Raw genomic sequence first — 21,053 nt, 5'->3', positions numbered from 1 at the left:
CACGAGCCTGGGGAGATAAAACAACAGATGGAAAACGTAATCTTAGCAATGTGGCAAACGCTGTGAAGGGTTCTGCGGCTTGAGATAAGAGGGTTTAAGGATGTATAGGTGAAAATTGTAACTTTTGGGCACAAGAACTCTGTGAAGTTCTCTCAAAGGCAGGCAGGCTTTGAGAACAATCTCCCCGTCTTCTTGGGATTCTCAAACTTGGTAATAAAGGACAAGTTTAACCTACACGAGTGCTTGACTCCTGGTTCAACCGCACCCACCCACCCCCCACTTACAGTCTGGAGATGGCCGTGGACGAGATGACAAAGTCCCACACTACACCTGAGAGTCATCCAATCATCTCTGCTGGGGCAGCAGTTTGGTACAATGCTGTATTTGCCAAAACCAAAATAAGAAACAAAACGCGGGACCGGAAAACACAAAACAAACAACCACGCCCCCCCCAACAAAAAACCCTAGAAGATTCATGAAATTATATTAGACAAAGGTCTAACACCCCTAGTGGTAAATCCTCTATGAATGGCCCGTTTGCAGTCATCGGAGCTCTCTCTCTGACACCAGTTTCCGATTTTAACCCGAAAGCCAAATCACGAAGATAACCGTATCTGGAAGGAACCCGTTCCCTTTGTCACGCTTTATAAATGTTCTAGTCTACGCCTCAAGAAGGTCACCAGAGGGTCGCCGGCGCGACCGGGTTTTTTAAGCACTCGCTCGGCTGGGAGAGACCAGACCCGGGACGTCAGCAGCGCCCCGGCGGGTGGGATGGGACCCAAGGAGCGAAAGGCTGACATCACCCCGCCCACCGGCAGCTCGCGCGCTGATTGGCCCGCTGGTTGGCGTGGAGGTGGGGCGGCGGAGCGGAGCAGGAACCGGGCGGGGGCTGCAGGGAAGCGCGCAACGCGTGACGTCAGGGATAGGGCGTGCACCATGCAGATGAGGCGGCGCGGAGGCTGCCTGGTGGGTACCTGCTGCTGCTGGAACGCGATCGCGTTCCGGTGGTGGAAGCTATTCTCGGACCGTTTGTGGGAAGCGAGTTTGCTGGGCGTGTGAAAGGGCTGAGAGAATCGGGGGAGTGCGCGGAGTCAAGTGACCGTGTGTGTAGAGTGTGAGACGTGTGAGGATGTGTGGTGCGGCGTAGGTGAGCAACTCATACTTACCTGGCAGGGGAGATACCATGATCACGAAGGTGGTTTTCCCAGGGCGAGGCTTATCCATTGCACTCCGGATGTGCTGACCCCTGCGATTTCCCCAAATGTGGGAAACTCGACTGCATAATTTGTGGTAGTGGGGGACTGCGTTCGCGCTTTCCCCTGACTTTGGGATGGTCAAACGACAGAGTAATCGTGGTTGTGGTTACGCCTTAGACGTCTGCGTGTTCTGGGCGTGCAAGTTTCTGTCGGAGGAACCCTCGTCCGTTCTCCCGGGGGGGAGCGCCTAGATTCTCCTGAAAGACGGCTGGGGATCGTTCTCTTGCAAAGTTCCTGGTTTCCGCCGCGGCTGCCGCCTTCGTGTCTTGCTTCTGCTTCCTGCGTCGGTGGCGGCCACCTCCCTGACCCGCTGTGTCATGATGTTGCGCTCTGTGGTTCTGGTTTCCTCCCCTGCTCGCTACTCCCTACCTTCACAGGCAGACGCAGCGGCCGTTCTTAGCCTCCGGTTTGCCCCTGGCGGGCCTCAGCAGCCGGGTGACTAGGACGTTTCCTTACTGCTCCCTCCTCCGATGGCTCTAGGGCTTTTAAGTGTCTCTTTCGACCTGCCGAAAGTAACACGTTGTGCGTCCTCCTCTGAAAGTGCCTGAGCATTGAGGGACGGTTGAGAGGAAACCCCTTGCCACCCTCCCGGGGTTGTGTCCTCGGACCCGGCTGTGGCGTCTGACCTGTCCTATCCTGCCAACCTGTCCTATCCTGCCTGACCTGTCCAACGCACAAGGCGGGACCGTGGCGGGAAGGACGGCGACGTCCGGGGACTTAGCTCTGGGAGCTCCGCGTGGCCTCGGAAGCTCCCAGAGCCGGCGGGGGGAGTAGGGACAGTGACCCGAACGTCCGGGCCTCCCGCGAGTGTTCGTGAATGGGTGAGTAGGAGCCCTAATTCGGTTGAGCACAAGCTGTCTGCTTGCTTTGGGGTTCCTGATTCATGGCTTCACGTTGCTGTGCCCGTTGCTTCCTTTGTTAGAGCTTCACATCTCCGAAATTCCACTCCTACATGGGCTCTCCTGAAGTGCTCTCACTGGGCCAGATGCCGCACAGCGGGTCTGGAATTGAGGGCGGCGGCTCTGTGGACAAACTAGATGATCGAAACCCACTGGGAGAGAAGGGCGAGAACCTGCTCGTGTTTCTCGTCGCTTGCAGACTCCCAACCCTAATGTTCCGAGTAACTGGCAAAAGATGCTCTTCCTGAAGAAGCAAACACCCATCACTCGCTCAGGGGAAGCCTAGGAGAAAAATCAGGCAGGAGCTGCAGTCGCTGCAAGCCAGCCTATGCTCCACGCCCACATGTGTGTCAGCAGGTAGATGACAAGATGCGTTTGCAGTAAACCGGCCCTCCGTCCGTCCCTGCCCTTCCCAGTATACAAGGGAGTCAGGCAGCCACCTGAATTCCACCTTCCAAATGCTTCCTGGGAATGCATTGGTCGTGGGTGTCCAGCTTAGCAAAATCCGTACATTACAAATCTACCACCGTCCACCTCTCCTTCACTTGACACCCGTGTACACCTTCTTCCTCCTCTTCCTTTCTCCTTGTAAAACCATACTTACTTAACTTTCACATAAAGACAATAATAAAATCGTACTTTTCTAATTCAATGAAAATATGCCAATCCTTTACCCAAATGAGGACAAAGTCTCTTATTTACCTTTAAATGTTTGTTCCTTTTCTAGCTGAGTTATATACATTTTGCACTTGATGTCCTGTAATTTAAATACTGAGGGAAAAATGTTTACTAATGAACACGTATTAGTAACTGCATATCCCTGGAAACCTGAAAATTCCCAGACTAGAAAATAAGAAGGCCGGGTGTGATGGCTCACACCTGTAATCTCAGCTTTGGGAGGCCAAGGTGGGCGGATTGCCTGAGCTCACCAGTTTGAGACCAGCCTGAGCAAGAGCAAGACCCCCATCTCTAAAAATAGCCAGGCGTTGAGAGTTAGAGGTTGCTGTGAGCTATGACTCCAGGGCACTCTATGGGGGTGTGACAAAGTGAGATTCTGTCTCAAAAATTAATAAATTGATTAATTAAAATACAAATAAGAAAACTCCAGTCTTCACTTGTGATGAAGCTTCAAGTTCTGGGATGAAAATTGTTTTTGCCACAATCTAACTTTGAACAAATTGTATTTATTTCCCTAATGGGTTACACTAACTTTTTGTTTGAGACAGAGTATCACTATGTTGCCCTTGGTAGACTGCTGTGGCTTCATAGCTTACAGCAACCTCAAACTCTTGGGCTCAAGCAATTCTCTTGCCTCAGCCTCCCAAATAGCTGGGAGTTACAGGCACCCGCCACAATGGCCGGCTGTTTTTAAAGATGAGGTCTCACTCTTGTTCAGGCTGGTCTCCAACTCCTTAGCTCAAGCAATCCACCCATCTCAGCCTCCCAAAGTGCTAGGATTACCGGCATGAGTCACTGTCCGGAAGGGTTACACTAAAATTTAATGAGAAATTCATATAAAGCATTTGGGCACTTAGTATGTTCATTAAACATTAGCTACAATTATCTTCAGAGGATCATCATCTCCATTTTCTTTGTTTGTCTCAGCCTCTTAAATAACTGTATGGACATGAAATTGATTCTAATGCTTATTATAATTATTCAAAGAACATGCTTATACAAATATTCTTATCACTTGGGCAAGGATTTCCTACAATGGGTTCCTAGATGTGGACTCACTTGATCAAAGTATTTTTTGTGTTTCTAATTTTGCTAATTCATGCCTAACTGACCTCCAAAGAAATTGTACCTAGTCATATTTCCACATTCTAGGAGACTACTCTTTTCTGGCATTTAACATGTAATTGCAATACAAACCTATCACTTTTGTTTGAAGAATGCTGTTGTTTGTTGGTCTCACACACTGTTCTGAATCATATAGGTGAAGGGTTGGTGCTGTAATGTTTTCCTTTGTTCTCTTGACTCCTGCAAATTCTGGAAAAGTGGTTCACAAGAGAGAGTTGAGGTTGGATTTATCTGATTGTAAAGGTGATGACAATGGATGTTCTCATTGTTCCTGTGGCAGACAGCCCAAATTTGAGCTGCTGAGGAAGAATCCAGAAGTAATCCTCCAGAGTGACACTTTTTTGTTTTGTTTTGTTTTTGAGACAGAATCTCAAGCTGTTGCCCTGGGTAGAGTGCTGTAACGTCATAGCTCACAGCAACCTCAAACTCTTGGGCTTGAGCGATTCTCTTACCTCAGCTTCCCAAGTAGCTGGGACTACAGGCACCCGCCACAACACTAGGCTATTTTGGTTGCTGTTGTTGCAGTTGTCATTGTCGTTTAGCTGGCCCAGGGCCATGTTCCAACCCACCAGCCTCGGTGTATGTGGCTGGTGCCCTAACCACTGAGATACGGGGGGGGGAGGGGGGGGCGCCAGAGTGATACTTTTTATTTAGCTCAGTGTTAGTCCTGAGCCAAATAAAAATTAGGAAGGGAAGAACATTTTCTTTCTTTTTTTTTTTTTTTTTTTGGTAGAGACAGAGTCTCACTTTATCGCCCTTGGTAGAGTGCCCTGGCATCACACAGCTCACAGCAAACACCAACTCCTAGGTTTAGGTGATTCTCTTGCTTCAGCCCCCTGAGTAGCTGGGACTACAGGTGCCGGCCAGAACCCCCGGCTATTTTTTTTGTTGCAGTTCTGCCGGGGCGGGGTTTGAACTCACCACCCTCGGTATATGGGGCGGGCGCCCTACTCACTGAGCCACAGGAGCCGCCGGGAAGAAAATTTTCATTGGACTGAGATTTTATTTTTATTTATTTATTTATTTTTAGAGACGGAATCTCACTTTGTCACCCTCCGTAGCGTGCTATGGCGTCACAGCTCACAGCGACCTCCAGCTCTTGGGTTTAGGTGATTCTCTTGCCTCAGCCTCCTGAGTAGCTGGGACTACAGGCGCCCGCCACAACGCCTGGCTATTTTTTTGTTGTTGCAGTTTGGCTTCCACCCTCGGTATATGGAGCCGGCGCCCTACTCGCTGGGCCACAGGCGCCGCCCTGATTGAGATTTTAGATAATGGATCTGTTGACCAGCCACTGTTAACCTGAACAGCCATTTCATAGAGGGTGTTGCTGGTGAGCCCCTAACAAGGCTGGATGAGCCCACCTGCCAACATCTGTAGATTGTTTTACTTCCAAGTCCTACTGTCACAGAGAAGTTAGGGAACTGGACTCCATGGTACCAGTCAAGGACCCAGGGCACTCTGTGCACCCAGTGAAGTGTTGACTAGCTATAAATTTACTGTAGAATAAAAATGCTTTGACAATATAACCACTTAAAAATAGGAAGATATTGTGTAACCTATGAGGGGGGATCTGTTTCACATAGACTGATGATTAATAAATAACATTGCTGCAGTTTACTTTTACTGTGAGAATAAAAAGTAACAAAGGGAAACAGGACCACAAAGCAGTTCTTTAGGGAGATATCCCTACTGCTCTGCAAAATTGCTGGCTTTTTTTGTAAATAAAAGTGAAACTGTTCACTTCTCTGTTGATTGGCTTGGGTGACAGGTGAACAGACTCCTTGGTCTGGAAATAGATCTTTTTAAAAATCTTTCTTATGGCAATAAGAGGATAGATTACATTAGTAGAACTTTATTGGCGGAACTTCATAATAGTGGCTATTCTACTGCTCTTTTTTTTTTTTTTTTTTGTAGAGACAGAGTCTCACTGTACCGCCCTGGGGTAGAGTGCCGTGGCCTCACACAGCTCACAGCAACCTCCAACTCCTTGGCTTAGGCGATTCTCTTGCCTCAGCCTCCAAGCAGCTGGGACTACAGGCACCCGCCACAATGCCCGGCTATTTTTTTTTGTTGTTGTTGTTGCAGTTTGGCCGGGGCTGGGTTTGAACCCGCCACCCTCAGCATATGGGGCCTGCGCCCTACTCACTGAGCCACAGGCACCGCCTATACTACTGCTCTTGTGGAATTGTCTGGTCTATGCTGGTTTGTGGTACTTGCTATGAAATATTATCTGGTGAGCGGAGGTGGGCAAGTGGCTGAAGAAAACCTGTCAGAAGATAGAAATACAGGGAGGTGAGGCCAACATTTTTCTCCCACTACAAGATCTTGTTGCAGTGGTCCCTAGACCTATTGCCATGGCCTTCCCTTGAATGAAGTCTGCTTTACCATCTTTTTTTGGGGGGGGGGGCAAAGAAAATAGAAGATTTACCTATGGTTGAATAAAGTCTTATTTTGATCCTTTCAGAGATTTGGATGTCTTAATCAGCTTGGTCTGCTGCAGCAAAATACCATAGACTAGGTGGCTTAAACAACAGATTTTTTTTTTTTTTTTTGAGACAGAGTCTCCCTCTGTCACCCCCAAGTAGAGTGTAGTAAAATAGCATTGTCATAGCTCACTGTATCCTCTGGATACAGTATCCTATGGATACTTCTGTCTCAGCTTCCCAGTGGCTCACATACCACCCGTACTTCACTAATTTTGTCTATTTTTTTTTTTTTTTTTTGAGACAGGGTCTTACTATGTTGCCCTCGGTAGAGTGCCGTGCCATCGCAGCTTACAGTAACCTCAAACTCTTGGGCTTAAGCGATTCTCTTGCCTCAGCCTCCCAAGTACCTCAACCCTGGCTATTTTTTTTGTTGCAGTTGTCATTGTTGTTTAGTTGGCCCAGGCCAGTTTCAAACCCACCAGCGTTGGTGCATGTGGCTAGCACAGTAACCACTGTGCTATAGGTGCCAAGCCAAATTTTGTCTGATTTTGGTAGAGACAGAACCTTGCTCTTCTTTTTTTTTTTTTGAGACAGAGCCTCAAGCTGTTGCCCGGGTAGTGCTGTGACATCACAGCAACCTCCAACTCCTGGGCTCAAGTGATTCTCCTGCCTCCACCTCCCAAGTAGCAGGGACTACAGGCAGCTGCCACAACGCCTGGCTATTTTTTGGTTGTAGCTATCATTGTTGTTTGGTGGGCCGGGCTGGATTCAAACCTGTCAGCTCAGGTGTATGTGGTAGGTGCCTTAGCCACTTGAGCCACAGGTGCCAAGCCAGGGCCTTGCTCTTCTGCAGGCTGGCCTCCAATTCCTGAGCTCAAGGGATCCTCCTGCCTCAGCCTCCCAGAGTGCTAGGATTACAGGTGTGAGCCACCACACCCAGCCAAGCAACACACATTTATTTCCTCATAGTGTATTGGGAGGGTGGGAAGGCCAAGATCAAGGTGCCAGCAGATTTGGTTCTTGGTGAGGGCTCTCTCCCTGGCTCAGAGACAACTTCTCACTGTATCTTCACAAAGCAGAGAGAGAAAACTCTGGTGTCTCTTCTTCTTATATTGGCACTAATCCCACTATGGTGGGCCCATCCTCAGGACCTCATGTAAGCCTATTTACTTCCCAAAGGCCCCACCTCCTAATACCATCACCTGAGGGGTTAGGGTTTCAACGTATGAACTGGGGGCTTGGGAGCAAAAACATTCAAAACAGGTGGTAAGGCTCGGCACCTGTGCTCAAGCTGCTAAGATGCCAGCCACATACACCTGAGCTGGCGGGTTTGAATCCAGCCCAGGCCGCCAAACAACAATGACGGCTGTAACCAAAAAATAGCCGGGCGTTGTGGCTGGCACCTGTAGTCCCAGCTACTTGGGAGGCGGAGGCAGGAGACTCACTTGAGCCCAGGAGTTGGAGGTTGCTGTGAGCTGTGATGCCACGGCACTCTACCCAGGGTGATAGCTTGAGGCTCTGTCTCAAAAAACAAACAAACAAACAACAACAAAAAAAAAACAGGTGGTAACATGAAGAGATATTCCAGGTACTCTAGCCCGGGCATTAAAGTAAGACTTTATCTAAAACAAAACAATAAAAACACATTTCTCTAGAATCTAAAATGTCCTTCATGATGACCACATCACAAGGACTTGAGAAAGTCACATAAAAGTGGCAGCAGAAATTGTGTAATTCGGGCGGCACCTGTGGCTCAGTGAGTAGGGCACAGGCCCCATATACCGAGGGTAGCGGGTTCAAAGCTGGCCCCGTCCAAACTATGCAATAAAAAAAATAGCGGGCATTGTGGCAGGCGCCTGTAGTCCCAGCTACTTGGGAGGCTGAGGCAAGAGGATAGCCTAAGCCCAGGAACTGGAGGTTGCAGTGAGCTGTGTGACGCCATGGCACTCTACCAAGGGCAATAAAGTGAGACTCTGTCTCTACAAAAAAAAAAAAGAAATTGTGTAATTCATTGATCTTTTCCCCTAGGAGGATTAAGGCATGTGCTGTGCGTGTGCCCATATACACCCACAGTAGCAAAAATCAAAGGATTATAGAGAGCACACATAGTGGAAAAATTCTCATCTCTACTCAAGCTTCCAGTTCCCAAAAGCAGAAAAATACTAACCTGTTTTTTTCTTACAAGCATAACTTCGATAACCTTATTTACCAAAGTTATCACCCACTTTATAAGTGCATGTTAAAAACTTCAGACAACCAGGCTTTATTCACCTGCTGTGACTCAAACTTATTTAGGCTGCCAAAGTCACAAGGCAGGTCATTAACCTACAATCATGACCTGTCCTTTGAGCTTAGGCAGGTCATAGTCCCTATGGACTTAAAAACAATTATGATCCAGAAGTTTATACAATTTTCTTGTCTTTCTTACCTTAGCTTTTTCAGGCACTACACACACACACACACTTTTTTTCTTCCTTCCCTTCCTCCATTTCTTCCTTCCTTTTTTTTTCTTTCTTCCTTTTTTTAGTCAGGGTCTTGCCCCAGTGGTATGATCATAGCTCACTGCAACCTGAAACTACTGGGCTCAAGTGATCTTCCTGCCTTGGCCTCACAATGTAGTAGAATTACAGGACTGAACCATTGCACCCAGCCTACTCCTTCTTTTTGATGATGCATATGCTCCAAAAACTTTTATAAAGAGGTTGCCCAAGAACTACATTGCAAATCTGAAAATATGTTTTGTACTCATATGCCTGATATTATACTAGGATAGAGAATTTTAGGTTGAAATTATTTTCCTTCAGTTTATTTATTTATTTATGACAGTCTCATTTTGTCACCCCCAGTAGAGTGCTGTAGTGTCGTAGCTCACAGCAACCTCAGATTCCTGGGCTCAAGCAATTCTCTTGCCTCAGCCTCCTTAGTAGCTGGGACTACAGGCGCCGCCATTAGGCGCCAGGCTATTTTTAGAGACGGGGTTTTGCTCTAGCTTAAGCTGGTCTTGAACTTGTGAGCTCAGGCAATCCACCCGCCTCAGCCTCCCAGAGTGCAGTTTTAAATTTTTTTTTTTTTTTTTTTTTGTAGAGACAGAGTCTCACTGTACTGCCCTCGGGTAGAGTGCCGTGGCGTCACACGGCTCACAGCAACCTCTAACTCTTGGGCTTACGCGATTCTCTTGCCTCAGCCTCCCGAGCAGCTGGGACTACAGGCGCCCGCCACAACACCCGGCCATTTAGTTTTAAATTTTTTTAATTAAAAAAAAAAAAAATTGGCTCAGTGCCCATAGCACAGTGGTTGCACACTGGCCACATACACTCAAGTTGGTGAGTTTGAACCCAGCCCCGGCCAGCTAACCAACTCTGACACCTGCAACAAAAAATAGCCGGGCATTGTGGTGGGCGCCTGTAGTCCCAGCTGCTTGGGAGGCTGAGGCAGGAGAATCGCTTAAGCCCAAGAGCTTGAGGTTGCTGTGAGCTGTGACACCACTGCACTCCACCGAGGGTGATATGGTAAAACTCTGTCTGACTCAGACATGTAAGCCATGATGTTCTGCTGTTAAAACTAAAAACTATGGCCAGGTGCAGTGGCCCACACTTGTAATTCTAGCACTCCAGGAGGCCAAGGTAGGAGGGTAGCTTGAGGTGAAGAGACCAACTTGAGCAAATCAAAATCCCATCTCTACTAAAAATAAAAAAATTAGCCAGGTGTGGTAGCATGGGTCTGTTGTCTCAGCTACCCAGGAGGCTGAGGCAGGACTGCTTGAACTGAGAATCTGAGGTTGCTGTGAGGTAGGATGAGGCCATAGCACTCTAGATTGCAAAACAGAGTCAGACTCTGTCTAAAAAAAATTTTTTTTTCACAAAACACCATTAGCCAAAGTCACTGTCTCAACCAATAATCAAAGAATCAAAGAGTATTTCTTTTTTTCTTTTCTTTTTTTGAGACAGAGTCTCACTATGTTACCCTCTGTAGAGTGCTGTAGCATCACAGCTCACAGCAACCTCAAACTCTTGGGCTTAAGCAATTCTCTTGCCTCAGCCTCCCAAGTAGCTGGGACTACAGGTGCCCGCCACAGTGCCTGGCTATTTTTTTGTTGTAGTTGTCGTTGTTTAGCAGGACCAGGCCAGGTTTGAACGCACCAGCCCCTGTGTGGGTAGCTGTCTCCCTAACCACTGAGGGACAGACACCAAGCCAATCAGAAAGTATTTTAAGGCAGATGCCATCTTTGGCTTTGCCCAGGCGGGTCTCTGTCCCTTTCATTAAACCTGACCTGAGCCCTCCATTCTCTGGTCTCATTTCTGGGCACACAGGACTCAAACCCCTTTCCTCTGGGGCCCAAAACCTGGGATTGATGTCTGGCTGGTGGCCTGCCCCCATTTCACTGCCAGCCTTGCTAACTACCCCACTTCTTCAGAACCTGGTCTTGGTTGTGCCCAGACCTGATTCTGTCAACCTGCTTGTCAGAGATTTTAGAAGACTTCACCCCAACTGCCATTTAAGGAAAATATCACCCATTCAGAACCAAAATCTAGGGGTAGTTTTTGAGATACCTTCAAGGTCCAGCACTCCAAGTGATCGAGCCACCTGGACCAAGAAACTGACTCAACTTGTCTTGGACACCTTCAACCAAGGAATGACATTCCAGTGGAGGGGCTGACCCACCCAAATAGTGCCCCATACCTAGGGACCGATGGTTCTGCCCAGGAACCAGCCAATTAGCAGACACCTATTGCCTAATCCTATGTACACCAAACTGTCTTTAAAAACTCTGTCTCTCCACTTCTGGGGTGGGGGTATAGTTTTGAGAAATTTCTCCTCTATACCCACATAACACTATGTGGAAAAAACTCTTTTTTTTTTTTACCAGGGCTGGGTTTGAACCCACCACCTCTGGTATATGGGGCCAGCACCCTACTCCTTGAGCCACAGGAGCTGCCCTGGAAAAAACTCTTTCTCTGCTGGTTAAAAAAAAAAAAAAAGTCTATTTTACAATCATGTTTTAACGCAAACAGAAGAGTATAAACCACATATATGATCAACGTCCCCTTTTCTCAACTACTAATAGTGAATGAACTTTTTTTTTTTTGAGACAGAGTCTCACTTTCACCCTCAGTAGAGTGCTATGGCGTCACAGCTCACAGCAACCTCAAACTCTTGGGCTCAAGCAATTCTCTTGCCTCAGCCTCCCAATGGGACTACAGGCACCCACCACAGTGTCTGGCTATTTTTTTTTTTTTTTTTTTTTGGGTAGAGACAGAGTCTCACTATACCGCCCTCGGGCAGAGTGCTGTGGTGTCACACGGCTCACAGCAACCTCTAACTCTTGGGCTCACATGATTCTCTTGCCTCAGCCTCCCGAGCAGCTGGGACTACAGGCGCCCGCCACAACGCCGGCTATTTTTTTGTTGTTGTTGCGGTTTGGCCGGGGCTGGGTTTGAACCCACCACCCTCGGCATATGGGGCTGGCGCCCTACTCACTGAGCCACAGGCGCTGCCCAGTGTCTGGCTATTTTTAAAGAACAGGGTCTCATTCTTGCTCAGGCTGGTCTCAAATCTGTGAGCTCAGGCAATCCACCTGCCTCAGCCTCCCAAGTGCTAGGATTACAGGCATACCCACTGTGTGGGCCATATAGTGACTGAACTTTACCAATTATGCATTTAGTCCCACTCCTCCCACCTTCTAGATAAAAATTTTTAAGATGCCCCACAATTTCCCCGTGGTGTGTGCTATCTCCTCTGTTGCAGTGAGCCAATAAATCCAACTTCATTTGGCTGTATTTAAATTTGTTCCTGATGGTTATAGACCGGAGGGCATCAACACTATAGAGAAAGTAGATGCCATTATGATTCTTTGCTATTTGTACTAACTGATCTCTTCTCTCCCTTCCCAAAACTTTACAGAATCTTCTATCCATTCTTCCTGTTTTGAACTTCATGATCTGTTTTTAACCTCCGTTCTGGGCCTTTTCAGTATAGGAATTTATATTTCTTGGTATAATTCCAAATATGTCTTGTATATACAAGTAAAAGTATATGATTATGGGTGGCGCCTGTGGCTCAGTGAGCAGGGCACCGGCCCCATATACCGAGGGTGGCGGGTTCAAACCCAGCCCCGGCCAAACTGCAACAAAAAAATAGCCCGGTGTTGTGGCGGGCGCCTGTAGTCCCAGCTACTCGGGAGGCTGAGGCAGGAGAATCGCCTAAGCCCGGGAGTTGGAGGTTGCTGTGAGCTGTGTGACGCCACGGCACTCTACCGAGGGCAATAAAGTGAAACTCTGTCTCTACAAAAAAAAAAAGTATATGATTATTTCCTGTAACCACCATCTCCCCTTTGTTTCGTTGTCTCCTAGGTTAGAGGGCTGTGGAGTCATAGCTCACAGCAACTTCAAACTCCTGGGCTCATGCCATCCTCTTGCCTCATCTTCCCAAGTAACTGGGACTACAGGTGTCCACTGTAACACCTGTCTAGTTTTTCTATTTTTAGTAGAAGCAGGGTCTCACTCTTGCTCAGGCTGCTCTGAAACTCCTGAGCTCAAGTAATCTGCCTGCTTTGGCCTCCCAGAGTGCTAGGATTACAGGCATGAGCCACCCTGCCCAGCTCTCACCACCTCCCTTTTTTTTTTTTGTTGGCCAGGGCTGGGCTTGAACCTGCCACCCTCAGCATATGGGGCTGGCGCCCTACTCACTGAGCCACAGGCGCCGCCCTCACCACCTCCCTTTTTATACAAATATTGACTGATATGAGATTCACATCAAACTCTTGGGCTCAAGTGATCCTCCTGCCTCAACCTCTGGAGTGGGTGGAATTACAGGCACCTGCCACAATGCCTGGCTACTAGTTTTTCTCTTTTTAGTAGAGATGGGGTGTGGGGGAGGGGAGTGTTTCACTCTTGGTCAGGCTGGTCTCAAACTTCTGAGTTCAGGCAATCCACCCATCTTGGCCTCCCAGAATGCTATGACTATAGACTTTGAGCCACTATGCCTGGCCTCCATCTTTTTCTTCCTGTGATCTCTTCAGTTGATTGGCTTGGCAATCTTCAGATCATGGTGTCAGAATTTCAAGTGTAGTAAAATGTAGGTAAGCCCCAATGGTGTAAGTATTTAACAAGCATCTCTTGCATCAGGTTTGCTATTGCACCAACACTTGGCCAAAGCAAGTCACGTAGCCAATCTCAGATTTAAACACAAGAGAAAGAGACTCTACTTCTTGATGAGAGGAACTGCAAAATATGCCAAACATTTTCTTCAGTCTATCACACTTAGTGTACCATATTGGAACATCAAGGTCTTCCTCATTTTTCTTTTCTTTTTTTTTTTTTTTTTGGCCGGGGCTAGGCCTGAACCCGCCACCTCTGGCATATGGGGCTGGCACCCCACTCCTTTGAGCCACAGGAGCTGCCCTTCCTCATTTTTCTTCATAGCTAGCTGTATTTAATTGTATGGTTGCACTGTCATTTAATCACCTCCAAATCACCTCAACATTTAGGAAGTTTCCAATCTTAATCTTTTGTTATAATAAAAATGTTCCATTGAGTAGGGCGCCGGCCCCATATGCTGAGGGTGGCGGGTTCAAACCCAGCCCCGGCCAAACTGCAACAAAAAAATAGCCAGGCGTTGTGGCGGGCGCTTGTAGTCCCAGCTGCTCGGGAGGCTGAGGCAAGAGAATCGCGTAAGCCCAAGAGTTAGAGGTTGCTATGAGCCGTGTGAGGCCACTGCACTCTACCCAAGGGCGGTACAGTGAGACTCTGTCTCTACAAAAAAAAAAAAGTTCCATAAATAACTTTGTATATACTTAATTTCACACAGATGTAGGTACAGATATATCTCTACGATAATTTTCCTTTCCTTTCTCTTCCCTTTCTTTCCTCCCCTTCCCTTACTCTCCCCTTCTTGAGACAGAGTCTCTGTTGCCCAGGCTGCAGTGCAGTGGCACAATCATAGCTTACTACAACCTCAGCCTCCCAGAGTGCTGGGATTATAGGTGTGAGACACTACACTAATGTAGTTTTAAATTGCATTACTTTTATGAATAGAAAGGCTTAATATCTTTTCCTGTGGGTAATAGTCAATTATTTTCTTTATATGCTTGTCATATTTATATATTTATCTATTTTCGAGACAGAGTCTCAAGCTTAGCCCTGAGTAGAGTGCCGTGGCATCATCATAGCTCACAGCAACTTCCAACTCTTTGGCCCAAGCTATCCTTTTGCCTCAGTTTTTTCTATATTTCGTAGAGCCAAGGTCTTGCTTTTTTGCTCAGGCTGGGACCAATCCACCCGCCTTGGTCTCCCAGAGTGCTAGGATTATAGGCATGAGCCCCTGAGCCCAGCCATGCTTGTCATTTTTATTGGGCTGGTGGTTTGTTTCTTACTGGGTTGAAGTTCTACAATATCAAAGAAACTAGCCTTTTATACGTGATGTGTGTTCTAAGAATGTAGATGTTGAGTATGGTCTGGTAAAGTAGGTGCAGCCAGAGGAGGAAAAGCAAACAAACTTCAAAGGAAGAAGTTTATTATACTCACAGGTCCCAGAGAGTGGATTACAGCATGTTTCCCAGGGCCATATAGGGACATAACCAGCAGTATACATGTAGGAAGTGGAGAGTGAGACCCCATGGGGAAAGCCTTTACTGAGGTCTGGTGTGGGGTTGAAGTTCAATGGGTCCAGGAAATTTATTCCAGGTGGTTTGACAAAGCAGAGGGTGTGGGAGAGAGAGAAGGGAACTGCTGGTGTGGGGGTAAGGGAGTTAGAATCCTTAGGCTGGGTTTGTTATCAAGGAGTTTCATCTGGACTTGGGCTCAAAATTAGGGCAGTGAAAAGAATGTTGAGGTGGGCGGCGCCTGTGGCTCAAAGGAGTAGGGTGCTGGCCCCATAAGCCGGAGGTGGTGGGTTCAAACCCAAGCCTGGCCAAAAACTGCAAAAAAAAAAAAAAAGAATGTTGAGGCACAAAACCTTGAGTTCAGAATGGAGGATTTTAAACACAATGTAAGTTACAAAATTTCTCTAAATTGTCATTTATCTTTGGACTTTGCTAATGCAGATTCCATTTGATTTATGTAGTTAAATTCAATATTTTCTCTTGTTAATGTCATAGTTAAAAGTCTTTTCCACACATACATCAGAATAATAAAATAATTGTACAAGGTTCCTACAAGAACTTTAATGTTCCTTTGATTATTTAAGCCTTTGATCAATTTGGAATTTACTTTTTTGATCATTATTTTTTTCCCAGACAGCTATTTAATTATCAAAAAACTGTTAACTTAAAATTATTGAATCTGGCAGCGCCTGTGGCTCAAAGGAATAGAGTGCCAGCCCCATATACCAGAGGTGGTAGGTTCAAAACCAGCCCTGGCCAAAAAAAAAAAAAATTATTGAATCCATTTTTCTAATACACTACAATTCCTTATGTATTTTGGTCTGTTTCTGGGCTCCATTCTGTGTATTCTACCTTGTCTATTCATACCTGATATTGCACTGTTTAAATTGTTATAACTTGTGGCATCTTAATATTTCATAAAGCTAATACTTCCTTCTCCTTTTTTTTTTTTAAAGAATGACCCCTAGGCCAGGTGCGGTGGCTGGGGCATAATCCCAGCACTCTGGGAGGTGGAGGCAGGTGGATTGCCTGAGCTCAGCAGTTAGAGACCACCTGAGCTAGAGAGAGACCCCATCTCTAAAAATAGCCGAGAGTTGTGGCAGACCCTGTAGCTCCAGCTACTTGGGAGGTTGAGGCAAGAGAATCTCTTGACCCCAAGAGTTTGAGGTTGCTGTGAGCTAAGACGCCAGGGCACACTACCAAGGGTGACCAAGTGAGACTCTGTCTCAGAAAAAAAAAAAAAAAGAAAAAGAATGACCCGTATATTACCGTTTGCTGTTTTCTATTTGAACATTATAATTGTAAGGTCCAGGCTCAAGCAGCTAAGGCACCAGTCACATACACCAGAGCTGGCAGTTTCAAATCCAGCTCGGCCAAACGATGACAGCTACATCCAAAAAATGGCCAGGCGTTGTAGCAGGTGCCTGTAGTCCCAGCTACTTGGGAGATTGAAGCTAGAGAGTTGCTTAAGGCCAGGAGTTGGAGGTTGCTGTGAGCTGTATGCCACGGCACTCTACCCAGGTCAACAGCTTGAGGCTCTGTTACAATACAATACAATAAATACAATACAATACAATACAATACAATACAGTACAGTACAGTACAGTACAGTACAATACAATACAATACAATACAGCTGGGATAAAAAAGAAAAAAGTCTTTTGATGTTTTACTAAAACTAAACTTGATGTTAAATTCAGACACCCAGGAAAGAAGAGGTTCTGCCTTTATGATGTTGAGTCTCATGTCCAAGAATATAGTATATCTTGGAAGAAAACTGCTCTATTGCAGTGGTTCCTGAACTTGAGCATTCATCCAAAATCGCCTAGAAATCTTAAGTCACAGACTGTAGGGCCACCCTCGTGTTTCTGATTCAGCATAGGTCTAAGGTGGGGCTTGAGAATTTGCATTTTTCCTAAGTTCCCATATGGTAATGAAGATGTCTGTTCTGGAACCACATTTTGAGAGTAATTGGCCTAGTGTGTACTGGTTATTTTGAAGATAGCTGGTGGTGTGGGCATGTATACCTGTATATGCGTGGGTCTGTGCGTGTATACTCTCTCTATATAACTAAAGCATATTTACAAGATTAAAAAAAAAGTTCCGGGAAAAGTTCCTTAGAAAGAGGAAGAGGGAGATTTGTATGAGGAATTAAAGGTAATATCTGCATTGTTGTATAAAAATTTGTCGAGTGGTGCCATGCTTGGCTCACCTTGCAGGTCAAACTTAACCAACGCCACTCATTCCAACAATGAAAGATAATTTAACAGAAATAAATGAGAGACAAGCCGCTTCAGGCTTTGGGGGGCATACCAAAGTTTTCCAGTGAATCAATAACGATCTCAGAGCTCAACGGCGCAGCACTCTGGAGAGGCCTCCTGTGTCCATCAACTAACCTGTGACTGTAAACTCCCTGCTCGCCCGCTCTACTGTTCATCCTCCTTCCTCTTTCTCTTTGCTCTTCGCTGCTCGCCTCTGCGTCCCCGACTCCTTTTCTAAGGCCCTCTCCTCTTTTTGTTTCGGGACTTTACTAAAGGAGTTGTATTTTAAAGCCCTTTGAGGATGATCGTTTCAAAAAGCACAGCAGACGCTTCCAAGCTCCCAGCGGAGAACACTTTAGCTAAGAAGGGCCTTTAAAACCTCATCTGTGGCGGAAGTGTTGCGTACAGGAAGGGAGTAAAAACTCATCCGAATTCCCCTCTGTGTATACCAGCAGAGGACGAGTATTTTCCATCTGGCCGCGGCCTGAGGCGTCTTCTGGGACCAGAGTCGGGGTGGGGTGGCCCGAGCGCCTGGCGGTCCGGGACTCCGTCCTCTCAGCCGCGCAGCTGTCTCACCTTAGCTGGAGGAGTCAGCCGTAGATCAGAAACACTTAGGTCTTCACAGACGCTGGACTCCCTGGCCAGATTCCTCTTTTTTGATGAATTTACGGCTCGTAGAAACGATTTCTGGAATCATTTATCAAAGTTTAAAAGAACAGCGACTACAGCAGAGTCAATGGAAACAGACCAAGGGGTAAGAAAGAAAAAAAAAACCATATGCGCCCAACGTGGGGCTCGAACCCACGACCCTGAGATTAAGAGTCTCATGCTCTACCGACTGAGCTAGCCGGGCACTGACAGGGAAGGTCTTTTCTAGACAGGTCTATTTCTCTGTGATAAAGCGCCCGTTCTAGCTCACGAGGAAAGACGTTCCAGAGTGTAGGACTTAGTGGACGCATTAATAGCCTTTTACGCCTGAAAAACCCAAAGTTTAGCGACAGTGATGGGGGCTGGGCAGGGCCAGGCGGGCTCGCAGGAAGACATGAAAATAACGACCTCTGTCCGAAACCTTTATGTTTTCACAGATTCTTTCTAGTGAGGGAACCTCCTCACCAAGTGCTGCAGGAGGAGGTATAAACGCGAATTGGAGCAGCAAACAATAGCCCTCGGGCAGCAGGAGGGACGCCGGGACTCGTGAATCCCTGGACTATGGGGCTGCAGTTCCTGCTTCCTTCTGGGCCCGAAACCTTTTCTTCCCCTTAACTAGGACGACCAGGGGTGTGGGTTGGGGTAATGGGACGCGTTACTGGAAAGACAGGTCCTATTCACTATTTATTTGGGACACAAGTTTGTTTTTAAATACTAAAAATTGTGTGTTGCCTGAAGTAAAATAACAACCGAAACATTTAGTTTCGGGGTTACCAGCGAAGGGTTCTCTCCTCAAGAAAAGGCAGAAGGAACCTTTTTCTCCAACCTTGGTCACAGTTCCGTGGATCTCCATAGTTCTCTGAAACGAACTGTGTGGCTTAGGTCTGCTGTGGTGGATAAGCTGCGGAGTGAGCCGAGTCGAACTATGTTCTCACCCGGTTTGTTGGCTGCACCGCTGCGAGGCTGCCTTGAGTAAAGGCAGAATTCCAAGTTTATGTCCCTAGGGTAAAAGTAAGCCACCCCGGGGGGATTCAACCACATGCCGTGACTCGGATTCGAACCGAGGTTGCTGCGGCCACAACGCAGAGTACTAACCACTATACGATCACGGCGCACCACCTGCACGACGGTACTTTCGGGGAGGATTTAATGCTCTTTGAAGCAGGAACGCCTGCATCGCGCATCCTTGAAATTCCGACATCCGAATCCGATTCTGAAACTAAATTCCTCGATGCCTACGCCAGCATTACCCCCTCTGTTGGGGGGCAGCACGACTAGGTCCTGACTTGACAGAAAGTCTCCGCTGCAGTACCGAATCACATCCTTGTAGCCCCTCTCCGTCCACTTCCATATCCCCTCCCAGCCCCCTTCCTCCACCCAAAGAATCAAGTTGTCTCGCCCAAGGGCGCGAAAAGCAACTCCCCTGTAAATGAGGTTTCTCTCCCCAGAATGATGAAACTGGAAGAGAAGCGGAGTTGGTGCGCTGAGGAACTGGGTGAGGGCCCTTTCTTAATTATTTTTCTGGCTTCTTTCATTGTTCCGAGTAACGCTGTGAGCTCTCTCTTTGGAACTGCGGGTGCTTTCGCTTATTTCCTTATGCTGACTCCTCAATAAATCAGTCACCTCTGCAGATTCAAACAAATCCAACTAGCCTTTAATTCAGACTTCCCAAAGACTCCCAAAAGGATAATTATCGTAAACTCGTGCGCCAGCCGCTGAATCCAGCAGACAAACTTGGCTCGCTGTACAGCTACAACAACACCCAGAGGCTTGCTTTGGGGGAGAAGAGCCTCCACAGGGGCACAATTTAGGACACAAAGGTGGGTCAAAAGCCATTTTCTGGGAGGCCTATTCTGTTAATTTAAAAAAAAAAAGCATCAACTGAAATTACTCATGAAGAGTTGGCCGGGAATCGAACCCGGGTCAACTGCTTGGAAGGCAGCTATGCTCACCACTATACCACCAACGCACTTGAAGAGTGAGTTCTGTTTGCTTTCTTATGTGGACACATCCTCAAATTTTGGTCCTGCAATTTCCCATTTTGTGTTTCATTAAGAGAAGTTTAGACCATAAAGCCAAAGGAAGAAAAGAAAGTTCTCTGAGATTTCTCCTATTAAAATTTCTGTGGTAATTTCTAGTTTCACATATTTAATGAAAGTCAATTCTAGTTTCTTCTATTGCTATTTGAAAATAGCCTCTGAAATCCAGCGAACCAGTTAAGATTGATGTGGGAATTATCTGGACACACATTGTTACCCATTTGAGAATTTTCTTAGGACAAATGTATAACGGTAAAGTTGCTTTGAAAAGATACGCACATTTTTAAGCTTTGAATACATATTGCCAAACCGCTGTGTAGAGAGTTGTTATACTAAATTACACTAGTCAATAGATATCATCATTCTTTTCATCTCTACTAACATGAGGAATAAAAATATGGATCCATTTTAATTTGCATTTATTTATCACTATGGTGGTTGGTCATTTCTCATAACTTTACCAATTACTTGTATTAGTTTTAAGACTTACTAAGTCATGTGCTTTGTCTATTTTTCTATTGGGTATTTACATTTTCCCCTACTACTTTATAACAGTTTATCATTTATCTTTTAATATTACTTACTAGGTTTTTAGAAGGCCAGAATATTTCTGTTTTTATATAGTCTAATCTATCAGTTTTGGTCTTTATGATTTCTTTGTTTTCATCTTTAAAAAGTCCTTTCTAGTCCAAAATTAAGATAATTATTCACTAATGTTTTCTTCCACCTTTTTAATAGTTCCAGGTCTCACAGTTAATTCTTTAATCCATTTTATAGGTGATATGCAGTGGTAATTCCACTTCTAGAAATTTACCTTAAGGAAGCATCTAGAGATATACCCCAAAATATAGCTACACAGATGTTCATCGAAGTGTTAACTCTATAAGCATAATTTTTTTGGGGGGGGACTCTTAAAAGTCTAGAAATAGGATTGATTAAATCTATTTGATGAAAAAAAAATGAAGTTTTTAAAAAAATTAAATTACATTGTACATTGCTATTAAGAGTGTAAATTGGTGTGACTTCTACAGAAGGCAAATTGGAATATCCACAAATGCACATACCTTTTGAACAAGCATTCCGATTCCTGGGTATTTATTACACACACATGCAAAATGACAT

The 21,053-nt window shown here is 46.1% G+C and overlaps 4 non-coding genes across 4 annotated transcripts; 1 reads left to right on the top strand and 3 right to left on the bottom strand.

Annotated features, from left to right (window-relative positions):
* The first annotated feature begins 1,158 nt into the window (after positions 1–1,158).
* Positions 1,159–1,322, top strand: LOC128587052 (U1 spliceosomal RNA). The gene has a single exon (XR_008380482.1). It is a non-coding gene; the product is annotated as a U1 spliceosomal RNA (small nuclear RNA).
* A 16,702-nt stretch (positions 1,323–18,024) lies between these two features.
* Positions 18,025–18,097, bottom strand: TRNAK-CUU (transfer RNA lysine (anticodon CUU)). Its single transcript has one exon. It is a non-coding gene; the product is annotated as a tRNA-Lys (tRNA).
* Positions 18,098–18,932: 835 nt separating this feature from the next.
* Positions 18,933–19,004, bottom strand: TRNAH-GUG (transfer RNA histidin (anticodon GUG)). The gene has a single exon. It is a non-coding gene; the product is annotated as a tRNA-His (tRNA).
* Positions 19,005–19,789: 785 nt separating this feature from the next.
* TRNAG-UCC (transfer RNA glycine (anticodon UCC)) lies at positions 19,790–19,861 on the bottom strand. Its single transcript has one exon. It is a non-coding gene; the product is annotated as a tRNA-Gly (tRNA).
* Positions 19,862–21,053: the final 1,192 nt, after the last annotated feature.

The sequence above is a fragment of the Nycticebus coucang genome, chromosome 5, assembly GCF_027406575.1.
Source record: "Nycticebus coucang isolate mNycCou1 chromosome 5, mNycCou1.pri, whole genome shotgun sequence".
Taxonomy (NCBI): Eukaryota; Metazoa; Chordata; class Mammalia; order Primates; family Lorisidae; genus Nycticebus; species Nycticebus coucang.
This window is presented reverse-complemented; position numbering and strand designations above follow the sequence as displayed.